General features: G+C 44.3%; 1 long non-coding RNA gene across 2 annotated transcripts in view; it reads right to left on the bottom strand.

The window, feature by feature from the left end:
- LOC144315662 (uncharacterized) overlaps positions 1-20,306 on the bottom strand; it is a 330,188-nt gene that overhangs the window by 164,086 nt on the left and 145,796 nt on the right. The gene's annotated exons all lie outside the window — the stretch shown is intronic.

Raw genomic sequence — 20,306 nt, 5'->3', positions numbered from 1 at the left:
GCTCACATGATATTTTTTCAGCCGTCAGTCATTTCTTGGCATTTGATCACATCATTGTCTCGGTTCCCATCATATTGACTTCGTTGTCTGTTATTAATTGAAGCATGACTTTTCTTTCAAAACTGCAACAGAGAGAACAAACTCTGGAAAATATAAGAAGTTTCACTTGTACTTTTCCTAACTCCTTGACTGTCTGGGCCTCTTTGGTGAAACTCACCTTCCTTACTCGTGTACTTGAAATACCACAATCAGGTATGTCCTGCTTTTAAAGACATATGCTATAAAAGGAAACTTGCCATGACTTGACTCTATTCAGGATATCTTCAAATGGCTTCAGGAAGATATGAATTTTATAGTAGAATTACCTTGCTATGAAGTAAGAATACCACATGGCACTGAGAAATAAAAAACTAAGAACACCTAACAGTCTACATACATCCCCACAAGCATAATGTTGAGTGAAAGAAGCCAGACACAAAAATGCTGTGTGAGTCCATTTGCCTCAACTTCAAAATTAGACAAGACTAGTCACTGATGTTGAAAGTCAGGGGAAGGATTACCCTTGGAGGCAGTCCTAGCATGTAGCAGGTAGGGTACTTCTGCCAGTAAAGTTCTGGTTTTTGATCTGGATGGTATTTACAGAGATATAGTCACTTTAAAAATCCCATGATGGGGCACCTGGCTGGCTCAAGTCAGTAGAGCATGCGACTCCTGATCTTGAGGTTGTGAGAGTAATCTCTACATTGGTTGTAAAGATTATTAAAAAATATATAAATAAATAAATAAAAATACTATCATGCTACACACTTATGGAAATCTTTCCATGTATATTTTAATAAAAATTTACCAATTTAGAATATTGTTTAATAACTACAATTTTTTTTTCTTTTTTAGCCCTTCACTGGTTAGATGTGGTGGTGAGAAAAAAATGAGACTATAGTGACCTTCAAGTTTCTTTTGAGCATTAGTGAGCGGGTGGTGCACACAAGGACACAGAGAATATAGTAGAGGATTTGGGGAGGGACAAGGGGATAGGGATTGAAGGGCTGGATTGGAGAAGTTGAATTTGAGGTGCTTGAAAGTCAGGACACCCAGTCAAAACTCAGAAGGACAATCAAAGTGGAGCATATACTCAGCAATTTTCAGTACAACGATGATAACTGGAAGTAGTGAGGAGATGAGATTGCAATGAAAAAAGGCAAAATCAAAAGAAGAGAGCTGAGGAAAGAATACAAGGAGCCTGTGTGATGGGCTACACATTTCCACCCCAAAGGCCGGACAGGATGGATTTCCTGGGCCCTAAATCTTCATGGACCCAGACCTGCCCCTAGGGCTCATCTCACCCAGGGAGGTGAGGCTCATCCCAGGGCCAGTCCCTTCCCCAATTTACCATCTTGATCTTGACCTCAACTTTACACATTCACCCAAGTTCCTTGCAACATATTTGATGAATGAATGAATGCCTTACATACAAATCCCAAGTCATAACAGCATTGATAGGTTTTGCAATGTCAAACAAAAATGAAGTAGAAACCACAGTTGAATGTACTTGACATGTGTGTGCTGTATGTGTGTTGGCAAAATAAGGGAAGAAATTTAAAGCATTTTAATAATTGGAGGGGAACAGGGACCACAGGTACAGGAATTTTATATTGAGATTGGGTAGAATGATGGGAGGTGAGGTGGGGACAGTCATTAACAATTCTCTCATTTATAATTCCCTGTCCCCCTCTCCCAGTTCAGTTCAATAAAGATACCCATAAAATAATTCTCATTCATTCTATAGGTAATCAATAATATCTGACAACAGGCAGGTCAGCAAAAATGACAGTTGTATCCACAACATGGAAATTACCAAAGAAAACCATTGTTTGTTTTGAAATTAATGCTTCTTAGAATCAATAACACATTGAAAAATTGATATTGACTACAATGTGTTTGTGGTGACTTTCAGCAGGGTTGCAGGGTCCATTGGCTCCTTTTTTACCACAGACGTTAAATTAGTAAGTCACTGTGCACATCAGTTATCCCATTGTCTGACCCATCCTGATAAAAGGGAGCCTGAACCTAATAAGAACTCAGGGAATATTAACAACTATTTGTAAATTTGCACTTGGTGTACTAGTGTTTTCTCATTTATGGGTAAGAAATGGTTATGAATTAACAACATTAACCATGTTTTTTGGTGGATGGGTGAGGTCAAGAAGGAGAGAGATAATCTCATGTAGACTGTAGTGAGTGCAGAGCCCAACACAGGGCTGGATCCCACGACCCTGAGATCATGACCTGAGCCAAAATCAAGAGTCAGATGCTCAACCAACAGATGCTGAGCCACCCAGGCACCTTAGCAACATGAGCAATATTAAGGATTTAGTGCATTTGTAGACACTCACCTGTGTCCAGTTCAGACCCTAAGAAAACTCATAAATAAGTCGAATTCCCCTCAAAGTCGAAGCCTAACCTAATGAAGCAAGATTTAGGCCACATCTTCACCAACTCCTTTTTTTCCAGATGAGGAAATTGAATCCCCAAGAGATAAAGAACTAAGTCTAGAACTCAATTTTCCTGAATCCCAGTTTAGTGAACTTTAAACCATAGCATCCCATCTTTTCTATACAAGGAATTTGCATAATTGCAGCAGAGGAAACACAATAAATATTTAAAGCAGTAAAAACTATTGTGTTCACAGTTTATGGTTCATGCTGTACTAGAGAGTGTGTTCACAGAGGGAAGGGATCCCAGAGGCAAAGTGTCATAAGGGAAAGGTATGGTAGTCTAAGAATCATGGATTATAATCCCAACTCTCCCATCTTCTAGCAGGATGACCTGAAAGACATTGTCTAATCTCCATGAACTTCTTTAAAAAGGAGGCAAAAAAGTGAGGGGGGGCACCTGGATGGCTCAGTCAGTAAGCATCTGAATCTTGATCTCAGCTCAGGTCTTCATCTCAGGGTCATGAGTTCAAGCATGCATGGCATTCCACACTTAAAAGAGAGAGAGAGAGAGAGAGAAAGAGAGAGAGAGAAATATCTTCCTTAGAGGTAGCTCTCAGGAATAAAGCAGTAACTAGTGAGCACCAGCCTCAGTGGACAGTCAGTATATGCTAGCTCTCTCCGTTTTCTCTCTCCTTCCTGCAGCAGCCAATCAGGAGTTATAGGGGATCTAGACTGGAGAGGCATCCCAAGCAATTCAGATGTTTTCTTTCCTCCCCTGAATTGGTGTGTGGAAAGCTGCCATCCCTTTGACATGGCTGCCTTGAGGCTCAAGCTGTGAACGCCAGCCCTCAAGATCATCACTTGCTGGACCCTATTGGCCCAGGTGTGGGGTGTCTCGGTCACACCCAAGGCTCATTCTCTAAAGTGCAGCCCTGGAGAACAGAATACCAGCCTTCTCACTTACTGAATGCAGTGCCCCTGGCTGCCAATATCTAGACCGACCTAGGCTTCAGTTTCCATCTCTACTTCTTCTTCTAAGAAATAGGTAACTTCTCTCAGGAACCTTTCTTTCATTTATCAAGTGAACTGTCCCCTCAAAAATAAACGGACCAAGATGAAGTTCACTGACCTTGTCAAGCTGCCCTCAGCGGCTCTCAGGGCCCCTGGATGATTGTGTGTGGACCTTGACTAACTCATCCACTTGGGGTCTATACACAGACAGTCTTCTCCACCAGGTTCTCCTCAGAAAGCTCCCTCCTCCTCCTGATCACAGACGGTGTGAAAGCAGAGATATGATGATAGTGATTCTCCGCATTCCGAACTGCCGACATAGAGACTAGAGGAGGCAGACACACCCTGAGGCACACAGCAACACTCACAGAGACTTCCCACTCCCACCCGACTCATGCGCAGGAAAACACACAAGCATGAAAATTATCTTTTTTTTTTTGCATGAAAATTATCACACACACACACACACACACACACACAGAACACCCACATTCAGCATGTACTCACATGCACACTTTTGCAGAAAGCCTGCTGTGTGACATGCTTTGTATTCCAGTGTCTGTCCAGGTACTCTGTGGACCCCTTCCCCTGCTTCTCCACCTGCAGCCCCTGTGGCAGTGCAGTTCAGGCCTCATGGGTCTGACGGAATGGAACTTGAATTCCTATTCTACTTGTCTCCACTCAAGAGCCATGGACCTTAGGCAGGTCATCCAACCTCCTAAGTCTCCATTTCCTCATCTGCAAAGCGGCAGCAACAATGGTTTCCATTTTGTAGGGCTGCCATGGTTTCCATCATGTAGGGCTCTAATTGAGTAATATAAAATACTTGGCACACTCCTATCAAATTCTTTATATTCCATAAATGAGGTAGATAGGTTTTAGGTCCACAATCTCCTGTTCACAGACTTCAGAAAGAGATTTGGAAGCCAAAAGATTTTTCAAAACCTGACTTGACTGACTTGAGTTTTTTTGATGCTTATTCACCTCAGTGTTGATATTCGTATGTTTTGCTGCAGAACTCTTAGTGTGTATCACTAGGATATTGCTTCAGTTGGTACTGGAGTTTTACTTATAAACAATATTTATTACTTTCTTTTTCTGAAATCTGAAAAAAAAACTTGAGTTTTTAAACAAATGGTCCCAAGGATTTGGACAGGAATTATAGACCAGTATAACTATAAATATCTGCAGTTTCTATAACAAAAATAAGAACATATGGGTAATAATAACTATTAAAATATGATTAGATTATAATGAAATAACAACTCTTGTTATTACCATTACATCTACATACCCTGCCTCATTAGTGCATTTGTCTGCATATGAGCCATGAAGGTGGGTTCACATGCTGCCCTTCTTCCTTTCCAACTCAGACATGGATTTTCTCCTCTAGCTTTTCTTCATGTCAGGAGTGACCGGAGCTTCTCATAACCTGCCAGTGGGATAAGTGCCTTGGTCATCAAAGCCACCCCGATTTTGTTTCTGAACAAAGTCTTCTTAACTATGGTAACACATACCCACCTCTCTTTTGCACGTGCTCACACACACACACCTACACACACACATCAGGACACTGTTGGCTCCAGTCCTAGGTTCCCTCTAAGGTAATATTACAGAGCTGATGGGGAGGGAGAAGGAAACATCTCTCCCCAGAAGCACTGTGAATACTCAGACAGCAGAGGTCTCGCATCTCACTCCCTTGAATCCCCACACCTGTCTGAGGACCAGGACCAACAAAAATGACCAGCAGATACCAGTACAACTGATAAATACTTGGATTTTCCTCCTTCTTGAAACTACGACATAGACAATAAATAGGTGGTTCTCTTTAAGTTCCTGTCAGGCCAAACCTGTACTTTTCTGGCTCAACAGCCTTGGTCCTCAACCTTGAAAGCTCATTAGAATCACCACAGAGATTTTTTAAATTCCAGTAGGTAGACCACACCCCAGACCAGTTAATTCAGGATGAAACCCAGGCATTAGTATTTTTTGAAGCTCCCCAGATAATTTCCAAAGTGTAACCAACACAGAAAACCACTGTTTTCCAAGTGTCTGGAAGGAAGACCACACCTGCATGTGTTACTAAGCCCCAACAATAATCTTCCTCAAAGTGAACCCAAATAGATAAGGACTTTGGCCTAAGTACTAAGAGAAGAGAATCTTCTCCCAGAGAAAATTGTGCAGGTTTCCCTGGAATAGGAATCTGGAGGGCAAGTAGCATCAGGTTCCTTAGAGGACTGAGCCATGGAGGATTCTGAAACCAGAGCTCTGGGTGAGTTCACAGTCAATCTGAGGTCTATGGAAGGAAAGGTCAGATAAGATACAGGTGCCCAGTAAATTTGTTTTTTGTTTTTTTTTTTTTTAATTTTTTAATTTTATTTAGATAGTCATACAGAGAGAGAGAGAGAGAGGCAGAGACATAGGCAGAGGGAGAAGCAGACTCCATGCACCAGGAGCCCGACATGGGATTCGATCCCGGGTCTCCAGGATCACGCCCTGGGCCAAAGGCAGGCGCCAAACCGCTGCACCACCCAGGGATCCCTGGGTGCCCAGTAAATTTGTACTGCAGTTAAGTAGTGAATAATTTTGCAGTATAAGTATGTCCCGAATATTGTACTAAAATTATGTATCTGAAATTCAAATTTAACTGGACATGCTATATTTTTTTCCTAATTATGGCAATGCTGGAGTAAGGGGGCAGGTATTCCTGACTGCCTCTTACTTGTGTCATGAGAATTTGTTTATGTGAAAAAGAAGAAAAAGCAGTATGTTTTTTCCAGATGACATCCATTTCATTTGTCAAATAAACAGAACCTGCAGTTCTCTTTAAGAAAAAAAAAAAAATCAAAATCAAGCTTATCCACATATCTTTTTCTTCCAGAGCCTGGTCCTTCATATCCTGCTGGCCCCTTTCCTACTTGTCACAGGTGCTTCTAAAAACTGTAAAGGAGGGTATGCAGGGCTGCCCTCCCTTTCTGTGGGCATTGCAGGAAGACAGAACTGAGTCACTCCCAGAAACACCCTCAGCCACCTCCAGCCTTCTGGTCGTCCCCCAGCAAATCCCAAAGCGTCCTGGGCTCAGGGACCTTGCCTGCTCTAAGCCCAGGAAGCGTTACTCAGAGAAACAAGGGCAGAGAGAACTGGGCTACAGCAGAGATAGTGCTAACTGGAGCAAAAGATTTTGCCGACTGGAAATTGTAGCTCTAGGCGAGCTCAGACCCAACGTACCTGGTAAAAGACCAAGCCTGATTCTAGCCTGGCTCCCTTAGGGAAGACAAGACTAAACTCCTATTGAGGAAAAGCAGAGAAAGTTTTGATAATAATAATGAAATTAACTAATTATGAAGAAGTAAATGTTTGTCTCTTTCTTCTGTCTATGAATTTTACAGTCTTTATAAGAAGAAGACTATTTGCTCCAGAGCCTCAGGATCTCCTGGTCAGTCTGAATCATGCCTCACCACTGAAGAGACTCTGAAAGGGACATCAAGGATGGCCTTAGAAGCTGCCACCTCTCTGTCCCCAGCCCAGCAGAGCAGTGGCCACCCCTCGGTGAGCACTCTGGCAGATCCTGGAGGGATTAGTTTCTATAGGATTTGGCTTCTGCAAAATGCTGTCTTCCCAGGCTCAGAAGCCTCCTCTGAATCCCACAGCATGCTGCTACACCTCTCTTACATAACCTGGTCCCTTCCAGCCTTCACCATCTGTGTGCATCAATCCTACCAGACACATGAGGGGGGTGTACAGGGCACATCCCACATCCTTTCTGTCACACAGTCACTAGTCTAGTCCTTTGTCCCTTCCCCTTTAAATATACATGCATACTATCTCCTTCATTTTTCAATAGGCTCATAAGGCCAGAAGGGCTGCAGTTACCAAGCTCATTTTATAAGCTAGAAAACATGATTTGGACCTGTGACTTTCCCCAACGGGCTAAAATTTTTCTGTGGCAAGGCCAGCTCAATGCTCCCCACCCTGGAGTCCTGCCTGCCTCAGTGTTCCATCCCTGCACAGCACTGCCTCTTCACCAGTTTACTGAGGCTTGAAGGGCTTGCGGGACACAAGTCTCCAAACACTTGAGAACTTTCACCAAAAACATGGAGACCAGTTGTAGTCCATTTCTTCAATAGTAAATAAATGACTGGTAGTAATAGCCATGTCAAGATACTAGGTAAAGGACAGGACCTTTGATGTGTGCTGTTTGGGTAAAACATACAGACTAAATCCTTTCAAATAAAAATTATTGTCAGCTACAATTCATTCTCACAGCTAGAAGGCCATCTCAAGGAAATCCAAGCATTCCAAATCAAAGTAGCTATTTGGGGCACATTCATTTATTGAGTCATTAACTAAAGACATACCGAGTGCCTACTCTGTGCCAGGCATGGCTTTGGGAGCTGGATTATGGTGGAGGTGGGAGCCAGGAAGGCTTTCTGCTCTCACGAAGCCTATGTCCTACTGGAGGAAGCTAGACAATATAAAATAAACTGAATAAATAAGCAGCATGGCATCTGAGTGTGATGAATGTTTTGAAGAAAATAAAACAAGATAGGATGACAGAAGGCAACTGAGAAGCTGCTTTAAAGTAAGTGTCAGGGAAGCCATTTTGAAGGAGGTGACATTTAACCCAAGATCCACCTGACAGGAAGGAAGATGCAAGAACATCCAAGCAGAGTCAATGGCCAGTGGCAAGAACCAGAGGTAGGCACAACCTTGGGGCTTCTGAAAAACAGACCAGTGCAGGGAGAGTGGGATATACAAAAAGGAAAACAGAATAAGGACATCAGAGAGCTGGGTGAGGACAAGGAGTTTGGATCTTAGTCTCAAGGTGACAGGAAGACATGGGAGGGATTGCACAGAGGGGTGAGTAATTTGATCTGTGTTGGAGAACTACCATTTGGCTTTGTGAAGACTGGTTTGAATAAGAGGTAGAAGCAAGGACACGAGCTAGAAGCAGGCTGTTGCACTACCCCCACCGTGAAGACTGGGACCTATCCCAGATAGAGAGAGTTCAGAAGGATGGGAATATGATTGTAAACAAAGTCAGTAGGATTTTCCAAAGAAGGATAGCCAGGGAACACAGGAGCCAGTGATTGGGCTTCCACTTGACTTAAGCAACTAGATGCATGGTGGTGCCACATAAAAAGTCTGAGGAAAGAGAATTCAAAGGAGGAAATCAAGAGCTTCCTTGTTGGGTGGTTGAGGTCTAAGATTCCTATGAGATATCCAAGTGGAGATAAAGAGAAAAACCATTGAATATGTGAGTCTTGAGATCATGGAAAAGGCCATACACATTTGAATTTTGGAGTCATTGACATAAGGTTAGTAATTAAGGTGAAATTTTTCTGGAAAGGGAAAATGTAATTAAAAAAGAAGAGCAGCCCAGGTGGCTAAGCGGTTTAGCACTGCCTTCAGCCCAGGGTGTGATCCTGGAGACCCGGGATCGAGTCTCACATCAGGCTCCCTGCATGGAGCCTGCTTCTCCCTCTGCCTGTGTCTCTGCCTCTCTCTCTCTCTCTCTCTCTCTCTCTCTCTCTCTCTCCCCCTCTCTCTCTATCATGAATAAATAAATAAAATCTTTCAAAAAAATAAAAAATAAAAGAAGCCCCCACAATATGGGCATACACACATGCAAATGTGCACACATCACAGATGTACATTCACAAATCATGAACCTGTGTTTACAAACCATTCAAGTGAGGCTACAAGAGGCCTCTCAGATATGTCCCCTTGACAATGTTCATGCTTTCACATATATACACAACTGTGCGATGTTCACTTTCAGCCCAGCCTTCCTACGATAAGGGAGGACACTGTGTTTCCTGCCAACTGCTACCTACAAGGTACTCGGTGCTGCCTAGGGTTCTCCCGTCCCTGTTACTACCTGATTTGACTGCAGGCTGATGGGCTGACCCCACGTGTTCAAGATATTCTGCTCTCAAGCCTGCCTCTTTGTCCTATCCCCTGCCTCTAGTTAGTCAGCTGTAACAATTTTCACATGTTAATGTCTTATTGGTGTCTGTTCTTGGGCCTTTTAAATATGCATGTGTGTCCTAAATACTGGCCTGTGGCAGAAACCACATCTCTCAAATTAGGCCAGGAGACCTGGGGCTCCCCAAGGGTACAGATTGTTTTTCTTCCACCAGACTTGAGACACCCAGTGATAATGTGCTTGTCAACCCACTTAAGCTGGAAGCTGCTCAGAGGCCGGGGGCCTTCCCTTCTACTTTGCCAGGGTGCTCTGTCTATCCCAGTTCAGGGCTGGGCACACAGCAAATGCTCTGTGGGAAGCATGAGAGTGCCTGAGAACTCCCCTCTTCCTAAGTATGCTAGCCAGTCCTCTTTTCAGCCAGTGCACACAGAGGGACAGTTATCACAAGGACCCAGTCCTGGACCCAGACCTTGTGCCAACCAGGTCTGGTGACACAGGCTTGTAACCATCTGTCTGCATGGGTCCAGTTTCAGGAACACCAGGAAGAACCCTTGGATGCTGCTAAACCTTACTCACCTGCTGGTTGATTCCTGTTTTCTTTTTCCATCATTGGGTGTAAAACACAGAGGGCAAGTCTGACACACTGAATTGACATTATTCCCTCTGGCAGGTCAGTGCCTGATTCTGGTGCCTCTTTCATGGAGGGGCTGAGCACTCTGGGGGCCAATCGTGGTGACGGTGTAGGGGAAATGACCTCCAGAAAACAAAGACTGGGTAAAGCATGGGAGACCCAAACTGAACCTTCATTCTGTGTTCTATCTGCCTTGGTTCTGGCACTTTCCTCCTTGTCATCTTTCCTCTACTCATAGCCTTCCTCCCTACTACCTACCCACTGTGTCATAAAGCATATCTGGAATGGGCAGGATTGTGGAGGCAAGCAAGAGCACTCATTGCTTCAAGAAAGTGCTCTGTCTCCTAGACAGACTGCTCAGAAGGGTCAAGAAGTATAGACTAGAGTGACCTGAGCTGCCTCCTCTGCACAGAGCATCAGCATCCCCTGCTGGGATGCTCTGACACCACCCTTTCACACCACTGTTATAGTAGCTCAGATAGGTCTCTGGAGTTAGCCATTGACCACTGGCATCTCTGGTAGATGACAAGCAGCTCAAGTAAGAAGTGGGTCTTACTCCTCCTTATATACCAGATACTTATAGCACAGAGACCAACATAGTGAGCACTCAGCCCTTATGAAAGAACTATGAATGCTGAAAGGAGTCATTATACGTTGGATTCCCCAGAAAGCAGACTCTGAGATGAAGATGGTTAGGCAGCAGGTTCACTGGAATGTCTTTGGGACCTACACTTCTGAGCTAGGAGCAAATAAGAATGGGGCAGATAAAGGAGTTAAACTGCAGTACCATCACTGCAGGGAGTTCTGGAGCTCACAGGGCCTTCAAAGTCACCCCATATTTATGCACTATCCTCCACTAGTCTCTGCATGAAGGCTTGCCCAGGGCATTAACACTCCCAGCAGAAAGATATGTCAGTGCCCAACAAGGAATCTACAATATCTACCATGGAATCCCTGGTAGAGTGTTGGTGTTTAGGGAATGGAAAGAAAAGTACTAGGAGAAGAGTCTTGGGACTCAGACCAGAAGTCCTTTGTGCTACCTTCCCAATCTTGGACAAGTCATTAAAAAAGCTTTTCAGCTATTACTTTTTAAAATCTGTTACATCACGATGTGGTAACATTAGTGGTGATGACTACTAGCTGCACATTAAAATCTCCTGATAAGAGAAACCTAGGGGGCTCAGTGGTTGAGCATCTGCCTTTGGCTCAGGGCATTATACCAGGGTCCTGGGATCAACTTCCAGGTCGGGTTCCCTGCAAGGAGTCTGCTTCTCTCTCTACCTATGTCTCTGCCTCTCTCTGTGTGTCTCTCATGAATAAATAAATAAATCTTTAAAAAAAAAATCTCGATAAGTTTTAAAAATTACTCAACTCTGGTCCCCATCTCATACTAGCCAAATCAGGATCTTGGAGGTTGACAGCCAGGGATCAGTGTTTTTTAAAGCTTCCTGGTGATTTTAATGGGCAGTTGAATTGGAGAACCAATGCACAATACATAGTTCTTAGGGTCCCTTCTTGATTGACTTCTTATGTCTGTAAGCTACATTTATTTTCTTTAAGATTTTATTTATTCATGAGAGACACACAGAGAGAGGCAGAGACACAGGCAGAGGGAGAAGCAGGCTCCCTACAGGGAGCCTGATTCAGGATTCGATCCCAGGACCCCGATCACGACCTGCGCCAAAGGCAGAGATGCTCAACCACTGAGCCACCCAGGCACCCTATAAGCTACATTTCTAATGTCTATGCTCTGTAGCCAAGAACAGACCCCTTCTGTGTGTATAAGAGCCAAGTGACTTATAGTTGCAGAAGTATCTCCAAATTCACCTCTTTCTGGGCTGAATTTTGTCCCCTCCAAAATTCATACCTTGAAGTCTAACCCCCAGTACCTTAACATATGACTATGGAGATAGGGCCTTTAAAGAGGTAATTAAGTGGGGTTCCTGGATGGTTCAGTAGTTATGCGTGTCTGCCTTTGGTTCTGGTCATGATCCCAGGGTTCTAGAATAGGGTTCCGCATCAGGTTCCCCACAGGGAGCCTGCTTCTCCCTATGCTTATGTCTCTACCTCTCTCTGTGTGTCTCTCATGAGATAATAAAATCTTTTTTTTAAAGAAAGAGGTAATTAAGTTAAAATGAGGTCATTAAGGTAGATCCTAATCCAATATGCTGGTGTTCTTATAAGAAGAAAAGATTAGGATATAGACAGAAGGAAGACCATGTGAGGACACATGGGAGAAGACAGCCACCTACCTGAAAGGCAAAAAGAGGCCTCAGGAGAAACCAGCCCTGTGGACACAGACACCTGGATCTTGGATTTCTAGCCTCCAGAATTGTGAGGAAATAAATATCTGTTTTTTAAGCCCCCTCTCAACCCAAACGCCTATGCCTTCTCTCAATTTTTCTTCCAATTTGTTTCTGAATTTCCTCCAGAGTCCAGAGTTCATAAGCACTCTCAAAAGCTCCCTCTACCTCTAGGCTTAAATACTGATATCACAGGACAGAACTAAGGAAACTTCCATCTCTGAAAAATTAGCGAAATCTATTCTGCAGAACTGTTCACTGTCATGCTCCCAAACTTTCTTTCTAGTCCATCAATGAAAACAGAGTTGATCAAAGTTCTTCCAAAATACCAATCCCCTTGGGCTCATTCTTAGTAAAATCATGGAGGTAGATGGGACATTTATATAGGAAGTTATTTTTTATGTGGAGGGGTGGTGCTGTTCAACAAGCTTAAGGAAAGCCAGTCTGCCCAAAACAATCTGCCCTACCAGCCTATGGCCAGTGCCTGAAATGCAATCATCTAGGAATTTCTTGTTGTATTATCTAAGGCCTCTGTTATTAATGTCAATGCCGAAGAGATAAGAAAACAGAGCCATTATATGCTGTTTATACTTTTAAGGCCAATTTCTTGTGAAGAGGAGTCCTGTGAGCTAGATTGATTAATGGCTGTTAGGAGAAAATTAAGACAATGACTACCTACAAGAAAAAAATAGACTTGTAGACTGCCACCTACAAAGGCTGACTGCTTAAAAGTAATGGTCACCATTGTCTTTTTCATTCCACAAAAAGCCCTCCAACAAATAAACAGGGAAAGTTGTCCAGCCTGGCCTTGGACTAAACAACCTTGTGCAGGAACTAAGTTTTCTCTAAGTACATTCAAAGGGAGGCCAATTGATTTGTACAGATAAAAATCATAAGTACAAAGTGTTTAAAAAGTAAAATGAGAGAGAAGAGACTTCTGGTCAATCTCCCACTGTAAGTAAATTCTGGTTTCTAACCAAGTCCCTCAATGACCTGAAAAGTCCTGTGTGCACAGCAGTGTATTTCCTGGGGAGAATTTCTCCTAAGAATGTACTCTCCTAGCCCATTGCTTTGCATAAACAGGAATGAAGTGTGAAAAACAAAAAATGTTCCAAATAGAAGATGCAATTATTTTAGGTCCTTTCCTACAGGAAAAGAAAACCTCATCTTGCTATAATTTTCTCTTTACTTCCCTCCCTCATTCTCTCCTCCTCTTCTACCCACTGTTTAATGAGCCCCAGAATTTTTCTCCAGAGAACTTTTCCCCATCATATAACACAACCTTGGAAATAAACATCAGCTCCAATTGTATGCCCTGAAAAAACAGGATGGGCCTAAAGGAAACGTATTCACCATAAAGAAATCGAGCGAGTCGTGCATTAGATAAGGCTGGATAGTTTCTGCTTTCTTCCATTCCCTTATTCAGGTAGTTCCCACTTTGAAAAAAAACATTTTAAGACTGACTTTTGGCCTTGCCCTTGTAAAGCTGGCCAACACTGAGCCTGGAGAGGGAGTATTTCAGAAGTCCTTCACAATATCCTGGGACTCAGCACTGTTAGCTTTAGTTAGTGTGAACCAGCCCTTGAGCCAGGGAACTTTCTTACCTGCTTCTGGTCCCTGCCTCTTGCCTTGTTCCTGTGTGTGAATTCCTGCCTCCACCATCAGTCCAATATTTGGTCACTGGAGGATGTGGTTCATGCTGCTCTACACCCCTGCTGCCTCCCATGAGGACAGACTTGCTACTGAGAAACTCATGCTAGCTTTCTAAGTCTGCTTTAGTCAGGTGACAGCTGGGCTCCTCAGTTGTGTGCTACCCACCCTTAGGGCCCTGCTCTGCAGAGAAGCAGTAGAGGGAAGTTGTGAAGAGCCTGAAGCCTCCAAAGAGGCAGCCTAAGATGGCATCCTGGCACCATTTACCAGCTAGGTCACCTGAGAATGTCATTGTTTCACTCTGACTCAACTTCCTCATCTGTAAAAGGAAAAGCAATATTACAGGTCTCATAGGTTGGCAATGAGGAGGAAATGGGTTAACACACATAGAATGCCCGACACAAAGAAGCACTCTCTTGACTGTTGGCTTCCCTACCTGGGGCTGCTTGCCCACGGGAATGCTCCCGTGCTGATCAGCCATGGCCACCAAGTACTGAATCTTCTGTCTACTGGACTGACTCTCTCCAATATCTTCCCCATGCAACTATGCCAATCTAATTCCAGAGCCTATTCCCTTTGAAGGCCTAGCCACAGCCTCCTCTAAGATACTATAAGTTAAATAGCACCAGACATGAAACATCTCATCCAAAAATCATTTACTAAACACTTACTATGTCCCAAGTACTACACTGGATTTGAGAATATACAACAAAAAACTTATATTGTTTTTTCTTCTCAAGGAGCTTGAAGTCTAGTACATTTATAGAATGTTTCTAAAATCACAATGCAAGTTTATTGCAAAAAGAGTCCTTGCATCCCCCTGAAATGGGACCACTGCATATGTTTAGATTATCCCCAAAGTTAATGATACCAAACCAGACACTTGGGCTTGCCAAGAAACAGAAATTGATAAGAGGCCAAATGGGAGTTTCAGGCAAGGCTTTATTGGGGCATATGCTCCATCACAAGGAGGACAGCAGAAAGGAAAGAATCTTCACGCTGACTCCCCAAGGAGAGGTCAGGGAGAACTTCAGAAAGGCTTAGGTGGGAAAAGGGCGGCATCTAAGCATGCAGAGGCAGGGATTTATTAGCACTTGTGCAGTTAAAAATCATGCTTCATCAGGTGTCACATTTCTGATTAATATTCTAAATCTCCACCCCTGGGCATGATTTTCAGTATTATGAGAGGAAAAGTCAATGAAGGTTTGGCAGTAGGGTCCAGCTTGGCACAGGCTGGTTTGGTCCAGTCTTGAACAATTGTCATAGTCAGGTCCCTCCTTTCAGTAAGCAGCCTACTTCTGTATCCCTACAAGATATGCTCCCCAAAGGCATAAAGTTTTAGTTATCCTGGAAGATACACTATTCCATGGGCATAGTTTCCCCTCCATCAAGGAATGCTGGTTTGGAAGTCAGGGTTGAGAGGACCGGCATCCACTCCCTGCTCTGTCTCAGTCAGATGTCCACAATTTTCAAGGCTGGATTCTCTGGGTCAACTGAGATGGGGAGAATTGGGTCACCTATCCAGCATCCCATTTGAAGAAGGACTTTCTCTGAGTTGTGGGGCAAATGGATCTACTGGGAAGAGATCCTGGAGAAGGACCTGTTGGCAGTCCTCCATTCTTAGATCTAAAGCCCTTGTTGCCGACAAGAGACTGTGCTAACGGTGCCTTTACTGGGAAACAGAATCACGTAGTAAAATTGGAAAACTAGTGAAATTGGTGATACCTGCCTCTTCTCTGATTCATTCCATCACTACTATGGACAGAATGTGCTCCTCCAAATTTCAGGTTGAAACCTAATCCCCAATGTGATGGTATCTGGAGGGAGGTGAGCAGATCATGAGTGGAGGCCTCATGAATGGGATTGTAAAAGAGGCCCAGAGAGTTCCTTAGTCATGTCTACCTATCATGTGAAGTTACAGGTAAAAGACAGTCGTTTGTGAACCAGGAAGTGGGTCCTCACCAGACACTGAATGTGCTAGAGCCTTGATCTTGGACTTTGCAGGCCCCAAAACTGTGAGCAATAAACAGCTATTATTATAAGCCACCCAGCCCGTGATATATGTAATGGTAGATCTAAGACAATCACTGTCCCCCTCACCCCAATCCTTAGGACCCCAGCATGTTCAAAGGTATTCATGACCATTTTTTTTCTTTCCTATCAGGGAATAAAAGTGTTGTGATGAACTTAGTCATGCTGTGAAGATGAGGGTCCTTCAGCCAGCACAAACTGAGGATTTCCAGGGGTCCCTGCTAGCCATCAAAGTGCTCATAGGCCAGTGTGCTCATGTTCCTCATAAAGCAGCCTAGGAGCCGTTTAGGCTCTTAAGCAGAGTGTGGAGAGCTCCAGGAGTCTTCCTGGAGAAGAAAAAAAACAAATGGGTAAATTAGACTCACAGAGGATCCCAAGATGGTAATGTTTAACCCAAATGATATACTGTTTGAACTGAGTGAGAGAAGTACCTCAGGCAGGCTTTCAAACAGCCATACAGAGTGATGGGGAGCCTTGACATCAGGTGACTGTGAACTCCAAGAATATTTCAGATAGTCCTGTAAGCTGCATGGAAAATCAGAACCTGAGATATTGGGTGTCCCTCACAAAGCTGGTTTCCCAGACCTCAGAAAGCCCCCCTCCTCTCCTCCAGCCTGCCCCTCTGTCTTCAGGGGCTGCCATTAGGTGGGATCCCTGCCTGATTCTTCTGCAGGATGAGTTTTCAGGAGACAGCAGGCAACTGGAAACTTCAAAGCTTCATCTTGCCCCTCTTCATCTGTTAATATCACACTAAAACACGTGTGTGCCTGCGAAACCTGTTTATGCAGCATCAGGATCAGCAAGCCATTTTCTCACTTCCCTAATGCCTTTTCTGAGGCATATAGTAACTCACAGGGATGAGAACTGAAGCTCTTCCTCCTCCTTTCTGTGATCTTCAGGTTTTCATGGCATTAGGATCAGCATCACTGAGACCAACAGAAGCAGAGTGTCCATTCCAGGTGCCTGAGGCCGCCCCTTCCAAACACACACACACACACACACACACACACTCTCCTGACTCCTCCTGACGGCCTCCTAGATCCTTCCTCCCTTGTTCTCACCTCCTACCCCTCCTTTCTTGCTGGCACTCTATACTTGACAAGCACTCTCAGCAGGTGCATTACAGGTATCCAGATTCTCAAGGTATCTGCTTGCCTGCTGGCTCCCTCTACAGGCTGCCTCAACCCTCCAAGACACACGCAGAGGCTGGCAGGGATAGATGCTCAATAAATATCAATTGCTTGCTTCCTTCAATCTCTCATCTTCTCAAGGAGATCTGCTTTCTGGCCAAATACAATCCAGTCTCATTGCTCCAGTCATCTAGACCTTTGTAGGTATGCTTGAAATGGTTTAGGTTTTTCATGAGTTAGCTCACTGCCTCTCCTTCCTCATTAGGATCCTATCCCCAGCTCCAGCACAGAGCTGGCACATACTAGGTGCTCAGTACTATCCATGAATGGATGAATGTGTCTTCTGTGGCAGGTGGGTATCAAGAAAATGAGGTCCCCATTTATTTCACTTTGGTCTTGACCTGCCTCCAGCACTCTTTACACAGTTCCGCACATGAAGATGCTCACTCACTCATTGGCTAACTGCAATTGCAAAAGCCATTTGGGTGTTTTTCTTTTGAAGGGTAACTGAATTTTGTCCACTCTGCCTCCCCAATTCTTACTAATCCCTTTGTCTGCTCATTCCCCATACCCAGAGGCCAGGCCACCCATCTCCCCCCCTGTCTTTTTGCCCTCCCACAGCACTGCCTGTAAGAAGCCACACCCTGTCACCCTGATTATTATAGTGTTGGGTATTTGGAGCTGTTTCCCCTGAAAAGACAATGGGTGCCCAGGGCAGACACACAGTCTCTACTGCCTCTTGTGGAACCTCAGAAAGAAGATGTGCTGGACTCATGATGAACTCTGAAAGTTCCACCTGGCCTGACTTGAATCATAGCTGTAATTCACTTCCCAGGGACCCCATCACTGGGTCCACTTCTGAAATCTGAGGGTAGCTGCCCCTGACCCTTGATCACCATAGACCCTCCCTCAGCAAGGGACTCAGTCTGAACCAAAGACAACTGCAGAAGTCATCACTGTACAGCTGGACTTCTCTTTATACCATAACTCAGTTGCCCAAATGCCTACACAATGTAGCTTTTCTAAATCAAAGCAACCTACAGCATTTTGGAAGTGTTCTCCCTTCTACAGAAAGACAGAAATTCAAATGCCAGGTCACACTCAAGGAAGGCTTCACCTGCTACTGGAGTTTGATGGTCCCTCATTTCCTTCAATTCCCATCTGCTCCCCAGACAGCACAACCCTCCCCGACTTGCCCTTCTCTTGGCCCAGCTAGGTTCTACTCTGGGGACAGCATATAGGATCTCTAACTCCCTGCCCCCAAAGGGAAGGTGCTTGTTCTGTTCTCTCCTTAGCAAATTCTGACTTATTATCAAACATCCTAAACACCTGAAGTTTTCCTTGATTTCCCCAGCAGAATTCATTTCTTCCTGCCCAAAACTTCACTCTATGCCACATTCTTCCACAGGATAATTCATACAGGCATAAATGGAATCTAATTATAGCAAGTCTAATCATAGCAAGTGAGACCTTGCCTAAAGCAGCTCTATAGGGAACTGATAAGGAAGCCACCTTCTTCCTCTGACACAAACCCCATCCCCTAGGGTTGACAAAGTCAGGAGACTCTTCTGAGAGTCTCCTGAGGGCACAGGAAGAAGCTCTCGTATACCAGCACCCACCACAGAGTCAGCTGGTCTTCGAGAGACTTGCCATAATCATCACCTCCATCCACTGCCTGGCCTCCACACACAAGCCCTACTCCATTCTGCCCATCTGGGAGAACAAGACTCAAGTTACATGAGGGAAAGAAGCTGAGCGGTCATGTGCCTGGACAGTCTGGCAAACCAGGATGCTGACAGTGAGAAGCAACAGAGTCCAGGATCAGGAGGCTGCCCTGCAACTCCCTCACACTGGGACAAATTAAGTGCATTGATTGAGATGCTTACACACCCTTCCACCAATGGAATAAGGCTGGAGAGGCCTAGCCTACTGGACTCCCACCAAAGTTGTGGTTTCTGCAGAGGGTTCACTTTTCCACAGTGCCCTAACAAAGGTGTCCCTTGCCATAGGACCTCAAGGGACCACCATACACAATACAGATGTCTCCTGTATTTTTTTACTTTACAGTGGTGCAAATGTGATATGCACTCAGTAGAAACTGGACTCAAATTTTGAATTTGGATCTTTTCCTGAGCTAGTGATATCTGTTATGATCCTCTCTTGTGATGCTGGGCAGAAGGCAGCAAGCCATGGCTCCCAGTCAGCTACGCAATCAGGAGAGTAAACAACAGATACACTTGTGTATTTAGATAGTCATTCTGTTTTCACTTTCAATGCAGTATTCAATAAATTATATGAGATATTCAATACTTTATTATAAAAGAGGCTTTGTGTTAGATGATTCTGCCCAACTACAGGCTAATAGAAGCGTTCCGAGCAAGTTAAGGTAGGCCAGACTAAGCTGTGACATTCAGTAGGTTAGCAGCATTAAATGCATTTTTGACTTACAGTATTTTCAATTTACGATGAGTTTATTAGGACATAATCCTATTGTAAGCTGAGGAAGATCTGTACAATCATCTAACAAGCCCAACATTTATCTAAGAGAAAGACACCTTTCTTGAGACAGGTAGGGGATGTCATATTAGAATCTTTTCTTAATTCAATAATTTTCACTAAAGGGGATATTTCTCTTGTTCCCACTATTCCACCAAGAGAAATGATTGTTAAATTCAAGTTATCTGGGGACAAGCTCCACATTAGGAGTTTGGGTTGGGGAAAAGGAAGTTGAGGGATCTGAGTAGGAAACTGCCCACCAAGAAGTGACAGAGCCAATCGGATGCACTCCTTAGTCTGGTAAACTGATTCAGGATGATATACAATGGGCCAGGCCCACGGAACCTCCCCTATTCCTTCCCAGCAGCATCTGTGCATGTGTGGGGCCATCTGGAGGGCATCCCTGCCTGATGATGATGGAATTTGATCTGAAAAGCAAAGGGTAGCACCGGCTGGTCAGACCACAGGCCAGACCTGCCTGGTGAATGCCTCCATACAGCCTCCCAGACAGCGGAACACACAGGGTCAGCTCCAGGGCCAAGGGGGAGGCCAGCCCAAACCACACAGGAAGGGCCACTTCTGCCCTCTGCCTTCATTTTACAAAGCATACATGATTAAAATGCACATATCAAGGACAGCTCCATCAACACAACTGAAGAGTCTAAATACCAACTCAGACACAGAAAACAG

This window comes from Canis aureus, chromosome 6, assembly GCF_053574225.1.
Source record: "Canis aureus isolate CA01 chromosome 6, VMU_Caureus_v.1.0, whole genome shotgun sequence".
Taxonomy (NCBI): domain Eukaryota; kingdom Metazoa; phylum Chordata; class Mammalia; order Carnivora; family Canidae; genus Canis; species Canis aureus.
Note: the sequence above shows the minus strand (reverse complement) of the source record. Positions and strands in the feature narration are given on the sequence as shown.